Raw genomic sequence first — 25,370 nt, 5'->3', positions numbered from 1 at the left:
GTTCACCAAGAAAGATGAGAAGCTTTAATGACTTATATGAGGTAACTAATCCTATTGATAATGCAAAACTATATTGTCACCTTGCTACATTTAATCCTATTGTGTTTGAAGAGGCAATACAGGATACAAAATGGAGAATTACTATGGATGAGGAGATTGCTTTAATTGAGAAGAATGACATATATAGATTGGTTCTTAGACTAAATAGATCAAAACCAATAAGTGTCAAGTGAATCTATAAGGAAAATAAGAATGTTAAAGGAAAGGTGGAGAGTTACAGGCCAAGTTAGTGGCAAAAGACTATAGTTAAAAGCATAAGATTGATAATGATGAGGTATTTGCTCTCATTGCTGGATTGGAGACCATTCACTTAATCATTGTCATCGATTCCCAACATAAATAGAGAATCTATCAAATAGGTGTCAAATCAACCTTAATGGTTTTCTTAAAAAGAAGGTCTATATTAAGCAATTTATGAGCTATGAAGTAAAGAGACATGAAAACAAAGTTTTAAAGTTGAACAAAGTCTTGTATTGATTGAACCAAGCCCCAAGGGCTTGGTATAGTCGCATTGATGGCTATTTCTTAGAAAATGGATTTGTTAAATGCTCCAATGAATATGTTATCTATATAAAGATCAAAGAGAGTGGTGATACTCTTATTATATGTTTGTATGTTTGTATGTAGATGACTTAATCTTTATAGGAAATAATACAATGATGTTTGAAGACTTCAAGTAAGCAATGACCAAAGAGTTCGAGATGACGGATATTGGCCTTATGTCTTAATACTTAGGGATTAAGTTCAAACAAGGAGAAGATGAAATCTGTAACAACCCAACCCAACTTGCCATATATTGTTCGTTTTGGGCCTTATCACCCTCACGGTTTTGTTCCTGGTGACGTGAGCCCACATCTGAGCCTGACACCCCAAAACGCGTATGACAAGTTAGCAACCAACACTCTTAATAAGGCCAACTACCAATACCTCACCCGCCGATATGGGATATGACAATCCACCTCTTTTAAGGAGCTCGACGACCCCGTCGGCACAACCGAACAACCAGTGAGGTCGGCTATGATACCAAATGTAACAGCCTGACCCAACTTGCCATTTATTATCTGTTTTGGGCCTTACCGCCTTCATGGTTTTGTTCCTGGTGACGCGAGCTCACATCTGAGACTAACACCCCAAAACGCGTATGACAAGTTAGCAACCAGCAATCTTAATAAGGCTAGCCACCGATCCCTCACCCGCCGATGTGGGATATGACAGAATCTTTGTAAATCAAGAGAAGTTTATAGGAGAGGTTTTTAAGAAGTTCAAGATGAAGGATTTTGCAAAATTGAATATTCTAGTTAAGTGTGGAGTAAAGATATCAAAGAATGATGAACAGGGGGCAATAAACTCTATAACATTCAAAAACCTAGTTGAGAGTTTAAATATACTTTTTGGAGTAGGACTTGTAAGAAGGTTTATGAAGACACCTCTATAACACACTTTAAAACTTTGAAGCAAATTCTTCGATATATCAAAGGTACTATTGATTTTGGCTTATTCTATGGTTATTCTAATAGCTTTGAACTTGTGGGTTATAGTGATTGTGATTGGGCTGGAGATATGGAGAGAGCACAACGAGTTTTTTTGTCTACATGGGAGATACAACATTCACATGGAGTTCAAAGAAGCAATCTATAGTCATTTTGTCAACATGTGAAGATGAATATGTAGCTACTACATCATGTGTTTGTCATTCCATATGGCTAAGAAGATTATTGAAGGAATTGTGAATGCTATAAGAAAAGCCTACTGAAACTTATGTGGATAACTCATTAGTCATTGCATTAGCAAAGAATCTAGTATTTCATTATAGAAGTATGCATATCGAAACAAGATTTCATTACCTATGAAATTGCATTGCAAACAAGGAAGTTGAAGTCAAGTATGTGAAGATACAAAGATCAAGTTGCAAATATATTCACAAAGCCACTCAAATATGATGTTTTTATCAAGATAAGAGATGTGTTAAGAGTTATAAAGAAATCAAGTTTAAGGGAGGATGTTGAAAGTAAAATAATTTTTGGAAATTAGTTGAACCGGTCCACTGGTTAGGAATAGGTCGACCGGTTGCAATAGAGTGACTAGTTGAATTAAATGAATTGGTCAATCGGTTTAGTCGGCAAAATACAATTCCTGTTCAGATTAGGATTTCCTTATATTAGTTTAATTTATTGATTGTTTAGGATTTTATACCTATAAAAGACTTGTAATTCAGTATTATTATAAGTACAAAAGAGAGAGAATTAATAGTTAAGGGAGCGTAAAGAGAAACACTTAACAAAAGTGTTCTTTCCTCTCAATCTTCTTCTTATTCTTGTGTTTTTAGCCTTGCATTACTGTGTTGATCTTATACCATACCTGTTTTACTTCCAACGCAATTTTTTTTTTTTTTCAAAATCTTTATAATACAAGAAGATAAAATTGTTCAGCAATTTCTTTCAATTTAATTCGATAGGAGTGACAGAGTGGCTGAACTTGAGGAGATGATAGTCCCAGATCAAGGAAAAAGAAAAGAAAAGAATTTGATGAAATGGGGGGGAGGGGGGGCGATAATTAAGTGAATTCCCTTTAGGCCACTTGTAGCACTTTAGCCGATGCAGGCAACCAGGGTTGGATTGAAATAGGTCCTGATTTTAATTAATCTCCAGTAGGCTGAGTAACTTGATCAACAAAATGCAATAGGCCACCTATGAGAATTTTGATGGTGGTTTCTTAAAGAAACAAAATGGGATTTAAGAGGTGCAAAGGGAATCGGGATTGTGCTTCTACAAACTATATATTTCTGTACGAGTGTTGGTCTGAGAAACATGTTTCATGAATAAGCCCTTTTCAGTGTAGTAAATATGATTCATAGGCAATTATCAAAAGGGGGGAAAAAATGATCACAGGACTGTTGGTCATGGTGGCTGGCAATAGTCCAGAAGAGCATTTGGTTAGGATAGAGAGTCTAGTCATATGGAGCTCTCTCAAATTTCCTGCTATGAGAATTAATGCCATATGTCTCGTAGTACATGGTTAGTGTATTAGAATTTCAAACCCATCAGTAACATATCCCGTCGAATAGATTTCTGCTTGTTTCTTACCTTTGAGCAAGTTATGAGAGGATTTCCGTAGAAATTTTGCTTCCCATACAGTACATGGAGATCATAACCCGGTAGTGAGGCAAATTTTGCGGTGTTATTAAAATATTCATGTTTTTAACTTTGTCGCACGTCAGAAAAAATCCGCGCGGCGTCGGCTGGCGATCTTATCGTTTGTCGTTTTGCTTGAATTGATTGGTTCGTTGGAGTCGCCACCTAGTAATTTATTGAGGGCTACTAGGAAACCTGATATACTGGTCTTGTCAGAGATTCGCGGGTAAGGAACTGGTTGTGGTTAGGGAAGGTATTAGCACCCCTAACACACCCTACCTGAGGTAAGCTGCTTCGTGACTTTGATGTGTTAAAGAAGTTTTAATAATTGTCTTTTCATCGGATATTAGAAATACAACTTACATGTAAGTTAATAATTCTTGACCGTGATCCAATCAAAATATTAAATTCTTCTTTAATCTTTACAATTTTATCTTAAATAAAAATAAAACATCCATAAAACAAATACAAACACACCTATACACTTTCACTATATTTTCTTTTTCTTTTCCTTTCCTTTTCTTTTTTTGTTTTTTTTACATACACAATTTTTACATGTAACACAAATAACCAAAAATTCAAAATAAATCAAATACAATAATATCTAAATATACACATCATCTGAAAGTTACAACAAAAACACAAAGAAATCCTCGGGAACAGTGCTGCACAGTCTTGGTGTCGTCTGAACAGTAGTGGCGCGTGGGTTCACACGCCGCCGCCGATGAAGACCGAAAACCAGTGGATCGGGAACGTCTTCTTCTTCCCTGTCTTCCTTCGCCGGCGGTGCATCTCCCAATCACCTGCAAAGCAACCCAACAACACAAACAGTTCCCAGTTCTCCCCTTTTTTAGATCTGCCTCGGCCTCCCTTCTTCCTCTCGATTTTCTACTTTTCCCTTCTTTCTCTGGGGCCAACGCCGCCGTTGCTTGTTGCCATCTGGATGGTTGAAGATCGGAGAAGAAGCTGTCGGGGCTGGTGGCGTGTCGGTGGTCTTCGATCCTGTTGGTGGCAGCGGTGGTTGGCCTTGCTGCTGTCGTCCGTGGGGTCTACTGGTGGAGGCCGGTCTGTGAACCGGTGGGTGTTGGTCTGGCAGCTGCTTTGGCCACGACAAAAGGAAAAAAACTTTGGGCGGCGGCTCGATTTTCAGAGGGAAGGTTTCGGCCGCTGGTTGAGAGAGAGTCGGTTTTCTTGTTTAGGTGAGCGGCCGTTTGGGAGAGAACCGGCTGAGGAAAGGGGAAAGTCTGTGTGCAGAGGGGGCCGGTCTGTTTGGCTGAGAGAGGCTGCTCTGGTTTTCGGAGAGGTGGAAATGGGGGCTCTTGTTCTGTGAGCTGGATGATGACAGATCGGTGAGGATTGAGAAGGCTAGAAATGAAGAAAAATAAATCTGATGAGGGGGGAGAGTGGCGGCTGCTGTTTTTGGGTCAGGGAGATCAAAAAAAATGTGGCCAGCGGGAGGGGGCTGGCTGTCCAGTTGCGGGAGAAGAGAAAAAAATTCAAGGGGAGGGCCGGCTGTGCAGTTGAGGGGCAGGCGCTGGGTCGGCTGAGATGGGTGGGGGGCGGCTGTTTGGGTAGTGATGGATTTAGGTTTAGGGTTTGTTTTGTTTCCCCCTTTTTTTTAAAATTGCCCCCTTGTAAAAACCAGTGTAGCTTGGTATTTATAGGAAAAGTTTTGCTAGGTTTTCAAACTAGTCCCTCAACTTTTCCTTTCCTTCTCTTTTCCTCTTTTTTTGTAAATTTTGATTTTTCTTATTTTTTTTTTGTATTTTTGAAAGCGAGCAAATATCAACATCGACTCAATGCGGGAAATCAATGATTTTAAAAATGACGCGTGAAAAGTTGAACGCGTTCCAAATATCTTTGAAAATTTAAATTCTTTTGAGACGATGCTAAAAATGCTAAAAAAAGATGCAAATGTATTAAAAATGTATTTTTTTGGATTTTCAATGTTTTTCGCTATTTTTGAATTTTTCTGAAAATTTATCAAAACATGGGTCAAAAATTGGGTAGCAACAAACTTCTATCACATTACAGCACATATAAGGTGATGAGTGAAGGTGTTAAGACTTACAGCGTTTTCAGAGAACCCGATGTCCACACATCTCCTGGGATTACTCCAGCTAAATTGATGTTTCTCAAAACCCTTCAAAGAAATTAAAGATAGGCTTAATTAGTTCTCAATGGAACATGTTCTCAAGTTTATTTTAGACATTTTACGGACAGTTGACGAACAATTTTTTCACTCTGGGGGGGATGCTGGTTAAATTAAACTCTGGTCCATACATATCAGTGATCCTCCTGCAGTACATTGAAAAGAAAAGAATGTGTTATAGTTTCCTTTATTCTTTCTCTCTTCTTCAAAGAGGAAACACCAAAATCATTGTATTTATTGCTGTGCATCTCAGGAAGTAGTTTGACTCACAAGTCTGTCAACTTCTCTAAAGAAAGAATGGCAGGAGGTATGGGCCCTTGGAGTCCACTTGCGTATAATTCACTTCGTTAGTCCAAAGAGGAAAACCAAAATATCGGAATATTGTGCAACATGTAGCAGAGAAATGAAACGAAAATCTCATGCAGATACAGATCCTCACAGTCTATCAAGATTATTCCAGTTCCCAATGAAATCAGGTATTCTGCCACTAAGATTATTATCACTCGCACGACTGCACATTGCAAAACCGAATTAAGGAAACCAGATGCTATTGAATTATCAAAAACTGTGTTTAAAGAAGAAAGGAATTGATTGCCTACAAATTAGTCAAGTTTAGCTTAGCGAGAGTCTCTGGCAAGGTTCCCTCCAACTGATTGGAGGAAAGTATCCTGCAACCATTAATTCATAGCACAGCATCAAAGATTGCAACTAAAATGCCTAGCTTGCGTTGGTTTAATAATGATGAGCAGGTAAATGTCTTACAGGTCTGTTAAGTTGACAAGATTACCAAGCTGAGAAGGAATAGTACCAGAAAACTGATTTGCTTCAAGGGACCTTCATGTATTTGTATTTGATTAATTGACAAAAATAAAATTAGTGAACAAAGTAAGCTAGCATTGTCAAAAACAGAAACAGAAAACAAAACAAACGATAAATCGGCAGAACATATATTTATGACTTCAATACATACAAGTAAGTCAGGCTACGAAAACTTCCCAAGTACAGAGGAATATTTCCTGACAAGCGATTGGATGTAAGTGAGCTGCATGCATAAAATGTTATCTAGTTATGGTGAATTCTGCCTTGTGTATGAACTGGTAAGCAAAGATGAGGTGAATGAACTTACAGGTTTGTCAAATGTTTCATTGAAGCCCATTCCTCAGGAATATTGCCAGAAATGTAGTTGCGAGTTAGGTCACTGTAACAGATAATTTAGCATCAATACTTGAGAATTTAACTTGTTCAACTTTATAAAACGTCAAGTAGACATTGCTTTGGAGTATAAACCTTGCTTGTTGAAAGTAAAGTTTCTTTTACAACATAGTAAACCTAAACATTATTTTTCAAGATTTACTATATTTTTTTAGTTAATTTAGAATTCTTTAACCTATTAATGTATACATAACTCTTTAATTATTTTTCTTAGTATACAAATAGCTTTAAGAGTTGTAATATTGAGTTTTTAATTATTAAGATTATTAGAAAGAAATTATTCAATAATAAAATAATGAATTAAGATTTATGTGTGATCATGTCTTTAAAAAATTATATATATATTTTTTATTCTTATTTGTTAGGTTCAGCAACGTCAAATATGCTTCTTCCTTTTTATTATTATTAAGATATTTCCATTCCATAATTTATAAATTAGTCGATAAAAGTTACTTTGAGATTCTAAAATCAATACACATAGAAACACAAATAAAATATATCCTGAAAAGGTTCTTACAGAATTTCAAGATATGTAAGGTTGGTTATTTCAGGCGGGAGCTCGCCTGGAAGACTGAGCGTTTTTAGATATCTGTTATTGAAAGAAAAAAACACCATCAATATATAAACAAATGTTTAGATGATTGAAAAATAAACTCAAAATTACAACCCTCGAAGGGTTGGCGTAATAACATTTCAGATTTAAAATTTAAACAATTAATTTTCATCCAATACCAAACACAACTTTAAGATTAGAGATATTTTCAGACAATTAATTTAAACATAGGAGCAATGTATCCAATCTATTTAAAAATGGGCTATCCATACTACAACTAATTCAACACCAAAACATTTATATATTTTAACATCAAGTATTCAAATAAACATAGAAGACAAAAAAAAAATTAAAAAAAAGAAGAAGAAGAAAAATCTTACAGTGACGTGATATGACAATAACCATCATTATTGAGGTTGAGGGTGCAATTGCACATGACGGTGCCATTGGCTTCTGAATCTTTCGACAGATTCATATCGTGCAGAGTTCCTGGTTGGTTGCAAGCATCGCCCACCTCGAAGGGTTGCCCACCCGGCGTCAGTGTCTTGCCAATTTGTCTTAACGCCGTCACTAGTTCAAGGATCAATCCACGGAAAATTTTATCAAAATATCCATATCCATAACATAACATCGGTTAATATTAACTCATATCACCCCAAAAAAAAACTAATCGTTTTCAAGTGGTATTCTAACACAATAAAATGGTCGGAATCTTGAGCACAAATCCAGTAAAAATAGATATAAATAATGAAAATATATAAATAAAGTAAACGGATTGTATATTAACTCCACAATTTAATTATAAATAATTCAAAGTTCTCCTTTTCAATTTGTTGCGTGTATTTTAGGAGAATTGGAAATCAAAAAACACTTTTTTATTAACTCATTTATATGTTTTAATTTTTTTAATCCCACTTATTATTTTAAATTAATTTTGTTTGTTTACTCTTAATATCAAATACGTATTGTTTGTTTTTCTTTTAATATTGGATCCAAAATTGTAAAAGCAATTTTATATTTCATAGAGGTATGGCCATATTGTGGGAATGACAAAATTATCTTTCAACATTTGTATGATTTTCATGGGTAAATCTAGCTATGTGTATAATAGCAAAATAAAAAAAAGGCAGGAATTAATGCTCCAAAACAATATTAGGTTTTATTAGTTGACACAATAGTGTAATAACTGCATGGAATTGTTCTACCTTAATGGAGCACATATATATATAGATATATATAAATGGAAAAGAAATCAAAAGGGTAGGAATGTATCTGTAGTTATTATTCAAGATCTAAGATTGAGATAGGATACCTAAAAGAAAGGAAACGATCGTGCGTGCAATGGAATATTATTTATACATAAAAGCAAAATCCTTGTGATCGTTGCTTAATTCAGTGCATAATCATTTTTGTAGTGGCTATTTCTTCGAGTATTTTTTGTACTCTAGCATAGAAAAAAAAAATAACATAGCTTAAAAAAAACATTTAATAGTTTAGCAAACTTTGATGTATGTTTTTTTTATTTTTTTTATTTTCTCTCCCCTTTCTTTACATAAATTACAAGGAGAAAAGAAAAAAAAACAAAAAAAAAACAAACACTAGAAGTAAATTAAAATTCCATTGATGACTTCATAAGTACCTTAAAAAAATCTCAACCAAACAAATTCAATGATACTTAAAAAAATCCTAATTAAACAAATCCAATAATATTTAAAAACATCACAAACAATGACTAAAATAGTCCACATAAACTGTCCAAAAACAAGTAAACTCCGTCATCTTTGGATGGCTTATATGGCTCACTGTTAATAACTTTCCTTGTTGTTATCGAATTTTTTTTTATTGAAATTTTTCCAACAATATGAGTGGTATCAGTTGACAAAGTTTTAGGATGTTTCTAAATGTTTTTTTTTTTATCTTCTATTATCTTTTTTTTTTATTATAAATTATGTCAGTTTATTTTAAAATTTGAGAGAGTAGCTAGCAATTGTTCTTTATAATTCTTTAAAAAATGTTATTTTTATAAATATTTTTTAGGCTATGTTATTTATCAAAAAAATTTAACCGTGCTAAAAACAAGAATAACTCCCATTTATTGATTGTTATAATTAAGGTAGAACCAAGTGCAACTAGCTGAAATTCTTAACATGAAGTGTAGCTTGAAGAAACTTCAGCATTAGAAGGCTTGGAACCTCACGTTTTATTCCATATTGACAGTGTAGATATATTGAGTTGATTGCTTATATGGACTACACGATTAAACAGAGGTAAGAGAGGAGGTGTAGAGTCAAAGGCGTAGATTAAAGAATAAAAAAAAAAACTTATTTTATTTTTTCATCTGTTCTCTGCTATTTTTTTTATCTTAGATGTTTGACTCAATTCGGAACCCAACCACCAAGGCCCGAGACCAAATTTTAGCCAAGTCATGGGATCGATTTTTCATTTGATTTGGGCTCTAAGAGCATCATCATTTTTGGTTTTAGGATATTGGGTCATCTTGGAGTCTTAGATTTTCCACTGTACGTGGTTAGCATTAGATTTAAAGCCACTATAATTGGCCGAAAACAGTGTCAATTTTCTCATATAAAATGATAACTAAGGATTTGAGAGTCGCCTCTCAGCAGTACCGTCACGGTTTAGGCTTTGAATTGGAAAAAATGGTAGCAAAATGCAAGAAAATCCTTTGATATATGTTAGTTGACCTAAGTATTTATCCTTGATAGTGAAATTGTGAGGAAAGTTTTCCCAGTTCTTTGTAGCTTTGTGTCTTTGTTAAGATGATGCAATGAAAAAGGTATGCTTTCATCATAATTACTGGTTAACTGTTAGAGAGGGAGGGAGCGAGGGAGGGAGAGTGCTAGCCTAAATGCTGTTTCTCTTTCTCATCTCTCTTTTTATCGCTTTCTCTGGGTGACATACAAAATAATACAGGAACATGCACATTTCATATGTAAATATTACCATACTATATCTTTTTATTTTATTTGTATAGTGGTGAAATAATTAACACATCACACACCTTTATAACTATCATAACCTATTTTTAGGGTATTCCCCAAAATTTATATGAATCTGCATAAAATTAAGTCTAAGGACATAATTAGATTTTTAATAGGTCAATTTAATTAAATCATGGGCCAAATTAAAGTTTAATTATGTTTAAGAATTAATTTAGATCCAATTGAAGAATTTAATTAGGTGCAAGGAGTTAATTATACTTTAAATGGGTCAAATTAATTTTATTAGAAACTTAATTGGTGAAAAATTAAGTTTGGAAACCCAATTTGAGTTTAATTGAGAAGATTAGAATTTTAGGAGACCAAATTTATTTTTTACAAAGTCAATTGGTTCAAATTAAAGGTAAAATCGCAAGATAATTAAAGTTTTGAGGTCAATTAAGGGTTAAATAGAACAAATTCGCAGCCAAGAACCATTTTGCAAAAGACACTGAACTATGGGAACCCAATTGACTGAAATTAGGGGTGAAATTAAAGAGATTTGAAAGTTTAATGGTCAATTAAGGGCTAAATTAAAGAAATTCAAGACCAATGACCAAAATAAAAAGGGCGTTGAAATCCGGGGCTCAAATTGAAGTTGATCAGGGGCAAAATTGCACAAAACAGAAAGTTTGAAGCCAATCAGGGGTGTAATTGAGAGAAATCACAAATCAAAAGACTAAATTGAACTTTACCAAAACGACACTGTTTTGGTTACTGGTCATCTTCTTCTTATTTTTTTCCTTGAAAAGATTGCTCATGAATTACTTTTCAAGAGCATTTAATGCTTCATCTCTCTACCAAATTTGACAAAACTTGCACAAAAATGATCATCTGACATCTTATTACACCCCGTTGTGGTACTTTCTGGCTGATTGACACCACAATGGTCGTGGTGCCGGCTTAAAGAGGTCAGCGCAAACAGCCTTCAACTATCAAATTTGATAGTTCATGATGTCTACTTTGAACCAATAGTTGGGATCCTTTAGGGTTGAATCAAGGGCCAAGATTTGGCACCGTTAAAGATAAAATGTTCCTCTTCCATCCCCTATAAATAGGATTGGATTCCATGCCCTGAGCATGAAGAAAATCGAGTGCAAAGTTGACAAAAAACCAACTTCGCTCCCTAGTTTTTTTTTCTTTTAACCGACAATTCTCTCTCTCTTTTATCTCTCTCCACCATGTTTTCAGTTGCCACAACCTCAGCACAACCATGAATAACTACAACATAAACCCCTCCATTAACCCATCTCCTTGTCGACAATAGAAACAACCACTGCCAATCTCTCCTTCTCCTTTTCCACCACAAACCTCTTTTTCTTCCTGCACAACAGGAACCCAGCCACCACCTTATCATTGTTGTGAGCCACCAACACTTCCACCATCCTCTGCAAGACCAATGATGACAGTCACGACCCCTGCGCTAGGTGAGCTCTTTCTTCTCTTCCCCCTCTCATCTGCATGCAAGATGTGAAATAATTCACGTCTTGCAACTGTTGGCTTCTGCTAGCATATGCAAATTGGGCTAGACTCGTTTTGGCCTTGCCCAAATGGTTGGGACGGGTTTAGCCCACCCCTAAAAAAAGAAGAAGGAGGAGGAGGGTCTGTTGGGCCGTTAGTCGGGCTGGACCCATTTCGTCCCAGCCCGTATGGCTTGGCCAAATCCAGCACAATTTATATTTCATATAATAATAATAAAAATTCCAAAGGTTATTTTAAAATATTTGTGATTTTCTAGCAAGTTTTTCCTATAATTTTGTATAATATCGAGCTGTATATTTACATTGTAAGATACAAATCCAGTATTAAAATAGCCAATATTCTCCGAAACGTTTCTAAATTTTTTAAAAAAATTAAAAAAAAATCTCAAAAATATTTTAAATTAATTTCCTTTTAAAAAAACAAAATATATTTTATTTTCATGCATACGGTCAAATTCTATAAGTTTTCCAAGCATATTTTCTTTAAAAAAACAAAAAATTACATTTTTCTCATGTTTTAAAATGTAAAATGAATATCATAATTAGTTTATGATTATCTCTTAGGGTTTAGCCAAAACATAAAAAATCCTTCACTAATCATTTTGTTCATTTTTTATTTAAAGTGTTAGGATTTAGTTGTAGATTTTAATATTTGAGGATATAAAATTACATTGTAAAGTATACTTTCAGGTATTAAAGATACAAAGTACAAAATAAATGCGATGCTAAAATTTAGACTTTAGAACGATTAGGATTTAACTCGATAAGATAGAGACTTCCTCACCAAGAAATGTCTACTTTGAATCTTGGACGAGACCAACAAATAGAAACACGACCTAGAAAAACAATTAAACAACAATGCAGTTTACCTTAGGTAAGATACACTAGTGGTGATGTATCTTCCCCTTACACAACTAGTCCCTTACTTAAACTCTTATAGACCATATGTTTTCTAGTAACTATAATACTAGGTGGCGACTCTTGACTCTTAAGCTGCATTGATGATTGATTATTAATCTAAGTCATGTTTTTGTCCGTTGGTCTCATCTAAGTTTCAAGACAGATCTCTCTTCGTGAGGAAATCTCTACCTTATCGGGTTAAATCCTAACTGTTCTAAGATTATATTTTAGCATCGTATTTATTTTCACTTTTGTATCTTTAATACCGGAGGGTATATTTTACAGTGTAATTTTATACCCCTAAATATCAAAGTCTACAACTAAATCCTAATACCCTGAATAATAATAATAAATTGTTGTGAGATTTTTGGTACTTCGGCCAAATCTTAATATATAATAATAAACTTATTATGATAGCCATTTTGTATTTTTAAAATATGATAAAAATAGTGTAAGTCTATCGTTCAATATTAGGCAAAAATTGTTTGGAAAAACACGCGAGGGACCCACAAATAATTTCAAAATGATTCTTGAATTTTTTTCAGAATCTTCTTTTTGAAATTTTTAAGGGTCTGTTTGACTAAACCTCAAAATAAAAACAAATTAAAACTAAAAGAAAAGACTTAAGGTGCATTTGCCAAAGACACCCTTCACCTAAAATCAGAGACATTAAAATTTCTTAAGGTCGTGTTTGGTAATACACCTTGTCACAACCCAATTTTTGAATAAATAATAAAAAATGAATGAATAAAAATATATTTGAGAATGGGGTTAAGACAAAGTAAAATTTAAAGTTTGAGGATGAAATTATTGAAGTTAAGAGTCAATTGATCAGAAATTGAAGAATTAATAAGTTTGAAAATTTAATTAAAATTTAGATTATTTTAATTAATGAAATCAACAGTTTAATTGAAGAATTAATAAGTTTGAGAACTTAATTAAACTTTGATTTAATTAATTAAAGAAATCAGAGATTTAATTGAAGAAATACCAAAGTTTGGAGCTGATTTTAGGAAAGTTGCTAGAAAATTAAAGTTTAAGGACCAAATTGAATAGTTTAGAAACCCAGGATTGTTGTGTAAATGACGCTATAACTCAGGAATTCCAATTGAATTTAATCTAAGGGCACAATTAGAAATTAACTATTACTGATTAAGATCCCTATTGTTGATTTTATAATGTTTAGGGGCCAAAGTGAAAAATAGCCATTCCCAAGGACACAAACGGCGCCGTTTGGAAGCACTGTTCATCATCCCTTTCGTTTCGCACGGAGAAAGCCGATTCAACAGGAAATCTGCAGCAAATCATGGACCACGTCTCCTGCCCACGATCCCGTTCGTGATTTGAATAACAGTCCTGCAAAGACAGGACTGGTTTTGAAGCTCTCTGGCTCTATAAAAGGCAGAGCAGAAAAAAAAAGCCACGAACGGCAGAGAACAAAAAAAACAGAAGGAAAAAAAAACACGAGGGACGAATAGGAGAAAAGAAACATAGGCGAACAAACACAGACGAAGAAGAAAAAAAGGAGAGAAAACGTAAGCAAGAACCACGGAGAAAAACCCAGAAAACAGAGGAAGAAAAGCAGGGGAAATAGAGGAGAACGAGAGCAAAACAGAGCAGAAATTCAGAGCAAAAAAAAAAAAAAAACACAAAGAGAAGGAGAGAAAAAGAGAGCAGTGTACACAGAAACGAGAATTAGCCTTGCTATTGTCTTAGTCCCTGCAGAAAAAGAGCAACCCGGAATCAGTCAAAAACTCAGAGAAAACCGGCATACCCATTACCTTCTTAGTTCGATCATCTCAAGAACTGAGAAAACAAAAGAAGAGAGGACCGTGGGCACACCGGGAAATAAAGAAAGCAAAAGAAAAGAAACAGAAGCAAGAGGAGGCAGTGTCGTCGTCCAGCACAGTGCGCCATCGTCTTTAGCTACGCCTCGCTGCACCAGGTAAGTTCTTCCTCTTCCCCACTTTGCAAATTCATTTCACTTATTACTGTGCAAAGGTAATATAATTACCTTGTTACTGTTGCAAGCATGCGTGAATAATTCACGCATGCGCGCAACAGTACCCAGCCGAGTCACTGGCTTGGGCCAGTGACTGGGCTGGGCCCAGCCCAGTCCGTACGGGCTGAGCTGGACCCAACAAAAAAAACAAATTTGTGTATGCATAAATAAAAAATATAAATATGAATTTATTTATTTTTTAGTCATTCACGTCAAAATCGGGAATACAAATACAGATTCAAATTTATTTTATTGTATTTTATTTAGCTACATAAAAATAAAAAAAAGTGCATACGTAAAAATAAATTTATTTTATTTGTTTATTCACTGACGCCAAAGTCAGGAATAAAAATACTGATTTAAATTTATTTCATTTTTATAGCTACGTAATATTTATCAACGCTAGAGTTGGAAGTATCCGTAGTTGAATATTCACTAGCGTCAGAGTCAGGAATATTACACGCAAACCATCATAGTATAAACCAACAAAATGTTAGCAATTTATGACAAAATCAACAATGCAGCCTGCCTCAGACAGGACGCTTAAGGGGTGATAATATCTTTTCTTTTGCGTAACCAGTCTCGTACCATAGAATCTTTGTTGACCAGTTAGGGTTCCTAATAACCATAATACCAGGTATCGATTTCTTAAATAAGACCATTCTTCATCAAAGAATAGGATGTCAGAAATCTATTCTTTCCAAATATTTATTTTTAAGGCCGCCGCGATGTCGGGTGTGACACATCTTAAGAATCCAAACAAAGCTTTATTTCCTTAACAAAATTTGCACAAGCCAAAGACACTTTTAGCTTTTGGGTTTGGCTTCATCCAGCCATATGGGCTGGCCTATTAGGCTTGAGGCCCAAACCCCCGCATGTGGGTTGGGCTCAAGACCTACCCAACTTGATTTTTGTTGGGCCAAAAGATGGCTCAAAAATCTTTTGTCTTATAAACCCAGCCCAACTACGTAGGGTTATAGGGTTATATAGGATCTTAAGTCAAGAAGAAATGAACATTCAAAATCTCGCTTACAAATTGTCTTCAATTAAATATAGGACCTTGAGTCCAAAATACAAAAATCTTTAAACTAAGGTAAACACATTCTAACTAGGAACATGAGGGTTTTTGTTTTTCAACTAACAACCACGCAAAACATGGTTCAATTTAGCTAAGGAAAAACTCTTAGTCCATTAAATTCCATATTGGCTATGAACTCACAAATATTCTTATTATGTTGCTCACATCTTATAAGCCCTAAAATTACATCCCCTTCCAATATAGCTAAATATATTTCCTGCTAGCATATCTTATCTATAAGTTCAACCCACAATCAAAACTCATTATTTATATGTAAGCAACACCACCAGGGTTAACAAAACAATGTCACACAAAATTGTCTCGTCAATAATAATCTTCATAACTTTACTAGTTCATATCTTTTCCCATATCTTCAATCTAATGTGGCCATATCATAGAACTCGAGCCTCACATTTATTCTCATTACAATATGATCAATGTCTTAGCATGGTGGGTATCACATCCAGACATCGCGGCGACCGATTAAAAATTATCACTCGATTGAAAAAAAAAAGAACAGATATCTAATATCTTGTTTTTTAGGGAAAAATGTCTTATTTAAGGAGTCGCCACCTAGTATTATGGTCACCAGGAACCTTGACTAGTCAACAGAGATTCTATGGTACAAGACTGTTTATGTAAAATGAAAGATATTATTACCCCTTAAACGTCCTGCCTGAAGTAGGCTGCATTGCTGGTTTTGTCATAAATTGCTAACATTTTGTTGGTTTATGCTATGACGGTTTGCGCGTAATATTCCTGACTCTGGCGCCAGTGAATATTCAATTACGAATACTTTCAACTCTAGCATTGGTAAATATTACGTAGCTATATAAAAAAAAATTAAATTAATATTTTTTTATTAATGATTCTAATATCAGTGAATAAACAAATAAAAATAAATTTATTTTTACACATTCACATATTTTTTATTTTTATATGACTAAAATAAATAAATAAATAAATCAGTATTTTTTATTCCTGACTCTGACATTAATGAATAAACTGATAAAATAAATTTATATTTTTTTTGTGTGAATACACATATTTTTTATTTTTCATATTTTTTTAATATTTTTTGGACTGAGCTCAGCTCAGGCCATATAGGTTGGGCTTGACTTAGCCAGCCCGGCTCGGTCACAGGCCCAAGCTAGTGACCCGGCGTGGCAAAATCAAAGAAAGCACGCGTGTGACTTCACACGCGAGCATGACCAGTGCGAAGGTATTAAATTACCTTCGCACAATGTTCTTGCAATACTAAACTTAGAATGCAAAACGGGATGAAGAATGGGCGTACCTGCTTCTGGAGACGGCGAAGATGCTTGCAACGCGGTGGTGCCTCTCGTCTGTGTATGACTTTTCCTACTGCTTTCTTTGGCTTCTGTGCCACCGTATGATTTAGTCTTCCAGCAGCTCCTGAGATGATGAAGGTGCCGGCTTCTATGGAAACTGATGTTTTGGGTTTTTTTTTTTTTGAAGGGATGAAGGCCAATGGCAGGGCCAATACTCGTTTTGTTGTTTTGTTTTTGCTCTGTGTTTATTTTTTTCTGTATTTCTCCCCTTCTATGTGTAATCCCTGTTTTGTTCCCCCCCCCCCCCCCTTATAGGCACCTTTCTTGCTCCTTATCTTCCCCTGATAAGGATGAAGTTTTTGCTCTGTGTTTTTTTTTTTCTGTATTTCTCCCCTTCTATGTGTAATCCCTGTTTTGTTCCCCCCCCCCCCCCCCCTTATAGGCACCTTTCTTGCTCCTTATCTTCCCCTGATAAGGATGAAGTTTTCGGGAGTTTGTGTTATGAGCAAATGGGGACACCAACAGTCCTACCATAGCTGGACTGTTGGTGATGGTTTCCTTGACATTGTTGGCATGTCGTGGCGGCAACTGACACGGAAATTGACTGAGAAGTTGGTAATGGAAGTCGCGGGCACTTCAAAGTGCCGAGTGGTTTGATCGGCATTGTTTTCCTCATTGCAGGTAGCTTCCTCTGTTTTTAGAGGAAGAAGACAAAGCACGATGGTGACAAAACGACGCCGGATACATGGGTGCCCAGTTTCTCAAATTCGGTCCCTGAAGTTTTGAACGTTTGCATTCAAGCTCCTAATCTTTTAAATTTCAAGATTTACCCTCTTTATTGTGGATAAAATTAAAAATAAATGGGTCAAAATTAGGTTACAAACAGTGTGTTGCAAGGATCTTTATTGTTTGCTCATCAACTTGATCTTCCTCACTAATACTTCCAACATTAAGTTTCAACCACTATCAGCATCTTAAGCATCAAGTTAGTGCAATTATGCACCCTCCCCGTGATCATCCTGCAATGTATAGCCTTTACCATTAATCCCTTTCAAATTCACAAAATCTACTCGAACACAACCAGTCCTCTGATATCAAATATAACAAATTAAATAGGTATATTTACCCGATTTAATTAAATTTATACCTCCCAATGTAAAGTAATCAAATTTCAGTAAAGTTTTTCCCTCTACCTAAAATTTTATTTGTGTAATAACCTGCAAGAAAATCAACATCATAATCACAACCATCCATCACCATGCAAAACAATCCACCTATCATCACAGTAACCTATCCTCCCTTGCATGGTTGTTAAAAATGCGTTTTAACTCGTAAAATCGTCCGATTTTACGAGTTAAAACACAAAAAACGTGTAGAATCGGGGTTAAAACTCGAAAACCAGCAAAATCGGGTTGACTCGGTCAAACTCGCAAAAAAACGGGTTGACTCGGTAAAAACGTAAAAAACGTAACGATTCCACGAGTTATTAAAAAATTTCACTTTCACACCGTTTCACGCCTTCACGCTCACAGTTTCACTTCACCAAAAGGCAAATGCAGAGTTGCAGAGGGCAGACAAATAGAAATGCAAAATTGCAAAGCACCAGTCTCTTTCCAGTTTCCAAGTCCCCATCTCCCACTCTCCCCGTCTCCCTGACCTGACTCCTTTTCCCTTTCCCCTTCCCCCTTTCCCCTTTCCCCTTTCCCCAGCAATTTAAGAAATCAATTTCCCCCGATCCGGAGCGTTCTTGGTGAGACGAAGGTAAGAATTGATTCCCAGTCCCAAGCTTTGTTTTTTCTGTCTAATGGTGGTGATTAGAGACAAAAATTATCTAGGTATTTTGTGAATCTGATATATATATATATATTCTACTATTACATGATTTGCTGCTGGGTATTTTTTCAGAGGAGAAGTGGTGCTGCACTGCTCTGTATTCACCTATGCTCTGTTTCATCTTGCATTCTTGCTTGCTTTGGTGTTGCAGATTCTGTAATTTTGCATAAACAACGAAGGAACGAAGCAGATTTCCAGGATTGCACTCTTGTCAAGGTCACTTTCCATTAACTTTAACTAAGCTTCTTAATTATATGTAATTTGTCTACGTATTCTGTGAATGTGTTTAATTGCTTGCTTGCTGTTTTTGTGTGTTGTAATTTCTTGTAATTAAGCTTCTTGATTCTCGGTTCTCAATGTGTTAAGGTTAGTCCATTTCTAATTTCTATTATCTTATGTATTAATTTCCTTGTTTTACAATAATACACAATACCATATTAGATTTCTTTACATCAAAGTTTACCGTAAATTATTTAACCCTTACATTGACATTATTACACAACAACATTTACTAGCATCATTTTTCTTTTAGTTGAAGTATTATTTATTTTATTTGACTCATTCCCAATCTTATAACTTAGTCAAATCTTTAATTTTATTTAATATGCTAATATTTTCCACATTGCATTGCGTATACAACTTTTCATAATTCACAACTTACCACTTGATTTCCATAACTACCTTGAAATTTCTAAACACACAAAGCCAACACAAAATATTATAATGAGTATTCATGCACTCAATAATTTTTATCAATATCAATTTTAATTCTTGTTATTTTAATTTTGTTTTTAAAATAATTAGAAATTAAATTATACAAAATTGTCCTACCATTTAATATGCGAACAACATCCAATACTATGAACAGTAATAATATAAAATATGAAAAGTATAAAAAATTTAAGGGCAATGAAAGTATAACTTTTAAGGTCTAAATTGTACATCATCATTGTTCACTAACATCCAAGCTGTGTCAAATCTCAAAAATCAAATAAAGAAAAATTATAACACAACATAAACAAGGGATAATTGCATTAACAGTACACCAATTTTACACCTTTTTATCAATCAAATGCATGAATTTTATTTTATTTTTGTTTAAATACACCAACTCAATTAAGAATTCTAATCAAGCACTTTCATCCAAACTCTGTTAGTTACTCTGATAGTTTTACCGACAGATATTATCCGTCGGTAAGAATTTCACCGACTAAATCCCCGACGGAATAAGTCCATTGAAATACCGCTCATTGGTAATTCCATGTTCTGTCACTAATTCTGTCGATAAAAAAATAAAATAAAAACCGATGGTTTTACAGACGTAAAATACAGGAAAAAAAAAACATTCTTGCTGAAAATATACCGACGGATTCATTCCGTCTGTAGTTCCATCGGTAAAGTTACCGACGGAATAACTACATAGGTGATTGTGGCATGTGCAGTAAATATTTTGCAACTCTCTATGAAATACCAACGAACTCATTTCGTCTATAGAAACGTCAGTGATTGTGACATATGCAATAAATATTTTGCAACTTTTTGTAAAATACTGAAGAAATAATTCTGTTTGTAAACCATCTGTTGTAATTTAAAAATATTTTCAAAAATAATATTGCGTAGAATAAATAATATAAAATTATATAGAATAATAGTAAAAAAAAAACCAATTAAGCAAATAAAATTGTATAAAACATTAAAAATATAAAAATAAGTTAAATAATATTCATCCAAATATTCATTACAATTTTAAAGTGTTTCAAAAAAAAAAAATTGAACTAGAATAATGGTGGAGCTGGAGGAGGAGGAGGAGACTAGTCGTTCCCGGGACCATACATCTAAAAAACGGGCGCACACATACTACCCATCTATGATCTCATGTCCATGATGAGCTTGCAGAGTTGTTTATAATTCACCGAGAGTTGTTGATATTGTTGTTTCAAGGCCATAATCTCCTTAGACTGGGTGCTCGATATTGATTGGAAGCTTCCAATGGTTGAGACGTTATAGGCCGCTCGCAAGTTATCGGCCGTACATAGTGTTAGAGAGTCCGTACACCCAATTTTTATCGGATCCACCAGATGATCCTACCTTCATTCACAAATCCAAATCAAAATCTGGGTGGGTCGAAGGATTGTCCCTGTATCTCTCCCTCAACTGGCTATTATATGTCTCTTGAAAATTAAAAAAAGAATTCATCATATTCAATTTAAGAAAATAATAACTTATGAAATAAAATGGTTGAACGATCATACCATGAAGTGTTGAGAGTGGTTGTCGATGAACTGTTGCACCCCTTTTTAGCGGTCTTCACTCCGCACGTGCGTCTACACAAACAGCTCCAATGGACTCGGCTCACACCCAAGAGACATAGCCTGTAAGAAAAAAATGTTGCAAGTTAAATATATTTATAAATAACAACAAATTAATTAACGATAGATTTCATTAAAATTAATCTTACCAACCGCTTCATATGTGTAGTGAATGCAATAGAGTAGCTGGTGTGCGTGGTCACCGAACCATGAATTTGCCGATTTTGATTGTCGGCTCCGGACTTTGAGTGTCGTGTGAACTGCTCAGACGTCACATGCTAGATATATAGCGGCCATATATCCTCCGGGATGTTTGGCGGCCTGAAATCCTTTCAAACCGCCATGTCATTCCAGCCTTGTAGACCGTTATCTCTAACATATTTTTTGGTTTTTTTCTGCGCTTCATACCAAAAATCACGCAACCTACTTTCATAATAATAAATTAGATTTTAAAACATATATTTTTTTTAAATATATCGTATAGTTTTCAATGTTACGTAGTTGTCGCGTGATTCTCCCACACCCTCTTTGCAACATTATCATGCACACTATCCCACTCGAATTTGTGCTATGTATAACTAATTTATTTAAAATAAAAATAATAATTTATTAAAAATAAATAAAATTAGAAGTTAACACCAACCTCAAATCTTTGAAACCATGCACCGATATAAGGTATCCAATCAGGATGTCTGGAAACTTGACTCCATTAAAATAATAGAATCTCCATCGATGATTTAAACGTCGATGTTATTACTCGGGCGACCTCAATGTTTATGAACCTAAAAATAAATAAAATTAATGAAATATTAATTAGTTCATAAATTATGTTATAAGTAAAAAAAAAAAAACTAAAACAAACTTACATTAAAAGGTTGTCCTTTCAATGTGCCTCGTACTTGTAAGTGAATTGACCCCGCTGTGAAGGCACACTGCCTCTGCAATGTGAAACCGCGCTGGAAGATGCAGTATCGCGAGTCGGTGCAGGTGCCTCTTCTTGATCGACTCCTAAGGACATGTCATCCTCGTTGCTAGAAGAACTAGCTGCAACCATATGTTGACGACGTGCTGTTAATTTCATTCTACACATCTAAACAAATTTAACGAATAAATAAATAATCAAATTTGATTATTTTAAAAAAATTCAGAAGCACCTCCCCTATTGACACGACCAAAAGATTGATGTCTTCTCCCAAGTGCAGGAGTGTTGAAGTAATAAATAACCCGGCAAGACCGGGGTCGAACCACAGGGAGGTTAATTGTATAAATTATAAACAACAACAACAATACTAATAATACTAATAATAATAATACTATGGAAGATCTAGGAAGAATTTCCAAAATCCCTTATGTTATCAATATCCCTTATCACACAACCTCACCTAGAAAATCTACATTCGATATCCCTTCTACTAGTTTCCAAAATGCGGAATATACTACAAATATACCAAAACTTGTTTATACAGACCTTGAGCAACCATCTCCTCCAACTTCCCCAACCTTTTTAGCCGTTACTGAAAACATCCAAAACGAGTTGAATGTTTTGACTTCAGAAAAATATTTTGTCATGAACAAAACTCTTCTCAGAAGAGATTTTTATGGTGATCATACTATTGAAAAACGATCTTGATTTTTTCAACATTTCTGCCAACAGAGAAATGATATCCAAAAACTATTTTATGCTTACATTGAGACCCATAAAGTACAAATTTTATTCTTTGATTGGTTTGAATTTCATTACGCATCAGTACAACATATTACATATCCATTTACATCCATTAAACATGCATGTCCTATTACAACCCATCCCAAAACTCCTACATGGACCCTCGCCAGTGGACTCACAGTTGAATCCGACCATCCACCATTACGTAACATACAGCTTACCCACAAGGACCAAACAGTTGATGCAGCCCTATACAAATTACCCGGAGAGGATACCCTCACAAATACCAAACATATCATCCAACAAAACAATTTCAGGAATACCAACCTCCATACCATAGGTAAACAACTTACCAGATTGAAAAAACACATACAAAAAAACCCGGTCCAATTCATCACTGATAAGAACACCATTGACCTTAAGCTAAAAACCCAGTTTTCAAACCATATCAAGTTACTAAAACTAGCCAAGCACAAATTCAGGAAAATCAAACAGATTTTCTTGGAGCCATTAAAACACACTTACAAAACCTTGACCGAACAACCTTGACTGTCCCGAACACACCTCAACAATCCAACCCTTCATCCTCTACAAATCAGGTTAATACTCTCCAAAATAACACCGTATCAACCTCCGATACAGATACTTATAAAAAATAACCTCTTCAACTAAACAGACTTACCTGACAAGCTCCCAAAACAACCATTGCTCCAGACATTTCCATATCTACTGAACCAACTGTCATTAGCCAACACAAATATAATGCATCCTCCCTCTATGAATGGAACATAGATGGAATGTCCGAATACAATATCCTAAACACCCTTCAACAAATGATCATGACAGCTAATGCCTACAAGACCCAAATAGGAACCCCAGACAAAGCCATAACTGAACTCCTTATTGCAGGCTTTCTCTGGCCAGCTTAAAGGATGATGGGATTACCATCTTACTAAAACAGGCCACCTATATATTCTAAACTCTATATAACCTATGAAGACCAAACACCTATTCTTGACCCCTCAGGAAACACCATCCAAGATGTTGTGTCCACCCTTATCCTTACCATTTCCTTACATTTTATCGGAGATCCTTTCCATATGAAAGATAAAAATGCTGAACTTCTCTCCAACCTTCGGTGTACGAAGCTCAGTGACTTTCAGTGGTACAAAAATACATTCCTTACTCGTGTTATGCTTCGAGAAGATTCAAACCAGCCTTTTTGGAAAGAAAAATTCCTCATAGGCTTACCGATTCTCTTAGGAGAAAAGGTCCGAAACAAAATCAAGGATACCTTTACAACCAAAACCATCCCATATGACCAGCTCATATATAGTGAACTTGTGAGCTTCACACAAAAAGAAGGTCTTAAGATGTACCAGGACCTCAAACTCCAAAAACACCTTAAGTAGGAAATGAAACGTACCATGCAAGAACTTGGTAGTTTCTGTCACCAGTTTGACCTTTCCACCAAAAAAACCCTCCTGCAGTGGAACCTGTTCACAACCCAAAAAATATTCGAGCCAAAAGCCTCTTTATAAACGATCGGCCCATAAATACCGACAACAGTTGTTCGGTCAAGGTTTTGTAACTAGCATGCTCCATACATACATATCACATCAATGTATTGATTCATGGAAAACAATTCTATCTGCATGATTTGCAAAACCATGTTTCTTTTTGTCGTATCAATAAGCAATTACAAAACTCTGATTTACAAAAAAAAATAATTGATTTTCAAAATAAGATTGAACAACAGATCTATTCAGACTTACCCAATGCTTTCTGGAAAAGAAAACAACACATTGTTGATCTTCCATATGAAGATACTTTTTCAGAAAAACTTATACCTACCAAAGCAAGACCTATACAAATGAATGTTGATTTAGAACAGCATTGCCAACTTGAAATCCGTGATTTCGAGTCTAAAGGTCTTATCCAAAAATCTCGATTACCCTGGTTTTGTGCATCCTTCTATGTAAATAAAAACTCTGAAATCGAAAGAGGCACACCAAGACTTGTGATCAATTACAAACCTTTTAAATTCTGCTTTAAAATGGATCAGATATCCGATCCCCAACAAAAAAGATTTGTTATAAAAATTGCACTCTACATTCATATTTTCTAAATTGGATATGAAATCCGGATTTTGGCAAATCCAAATTGATCCCAAAGATAGATATAAAACTGCTTTTACAGTTTCTTTTGGCTAATACGAATGGAATGTCATGCCTTTTGGCTTAAAAAATGCACCATCTGAATTTCAACGCATCATGAATGACATCTTCAATGCACATTCAAAATTCTGCATTGTTTACATTGACGATGTGCTTATTTTTTCACATTCCATAGATCAACATTTCAAACATCTATATACATTCTTTCGTACTGCAAAACAAAATGGTTTAGTTGTTTCTAAAATAAAAATTTCTCTTTTCCTAACCCGTATCCGTTTCCTAGGCCATTATATCTGTCAAGGTACTGTAACACCAATAGAGAGATCTTTAACCTTTACAAATAAATTTCCTGATAAGATCACTGATAAAACCCAATTGCAGAGGTTTTTAGGCAGTCTAAATTATGTTATGGATTATTATCCCAATATTAGTCGTCTAGCTAAACCTCTACATGACAGATTAAAAACCAACCCCGTTTCTTGGTCTGACCTTCATACCGATCTAGTCAAACAGATTAAGAAACCGGTT

At 34.9% G+C, this 25,370-nt stretch overlaps 1 protein-coding gene and 1 long non-coding RNA gene across 2 annotated transcripts in view; one reads left to right on the top strand and one right to left on the bottom strand.

The window, feature by feature from the left end:
* LOC18103112 (probable LRR receptor-like serine/threonine-protein kinase At1g29720) overlaps positions 1-25,370 on the bottom strand; it is a 107,090-nt gene that overhangs the window by 41,344 nt on the left and 40,376 nt on the right. The window lies entirely within an intron of this gene.
* LOC112325453 (uncharacterized) lies at positions 18,270-19,043 on the top strand. Its single transcript, XR_002979478.2, has 2 exons — positions 18,270-18,618; positions 18,842-19,043. It is a non-coding gene; the product is annotated as an uncharacterized LOC112325453 (long non-coding RNA).

This window comes from Populus trichocarpa, chromosome 11 (genome assembly GCF_000002775.5).
Source record: "Populus trichocarpa isolate Nisqually-1 chromosome 11, P.trichocarpa_v4.1, whole genome shotgun sequence".
Classification (NCBI taxonomy): domain Eukaryota; kingdom Viridiplantae; phylum Streptophyta; class Magnoliopsida; order Malpighiales; family Salicaceae; genus Populus; species Populus trichocarpa.
The sequence above is the reverse complement of the archived record's forward strand: the minus strand, read 5'-3'. Positions and strand labels throughout refer to the sequence as shown.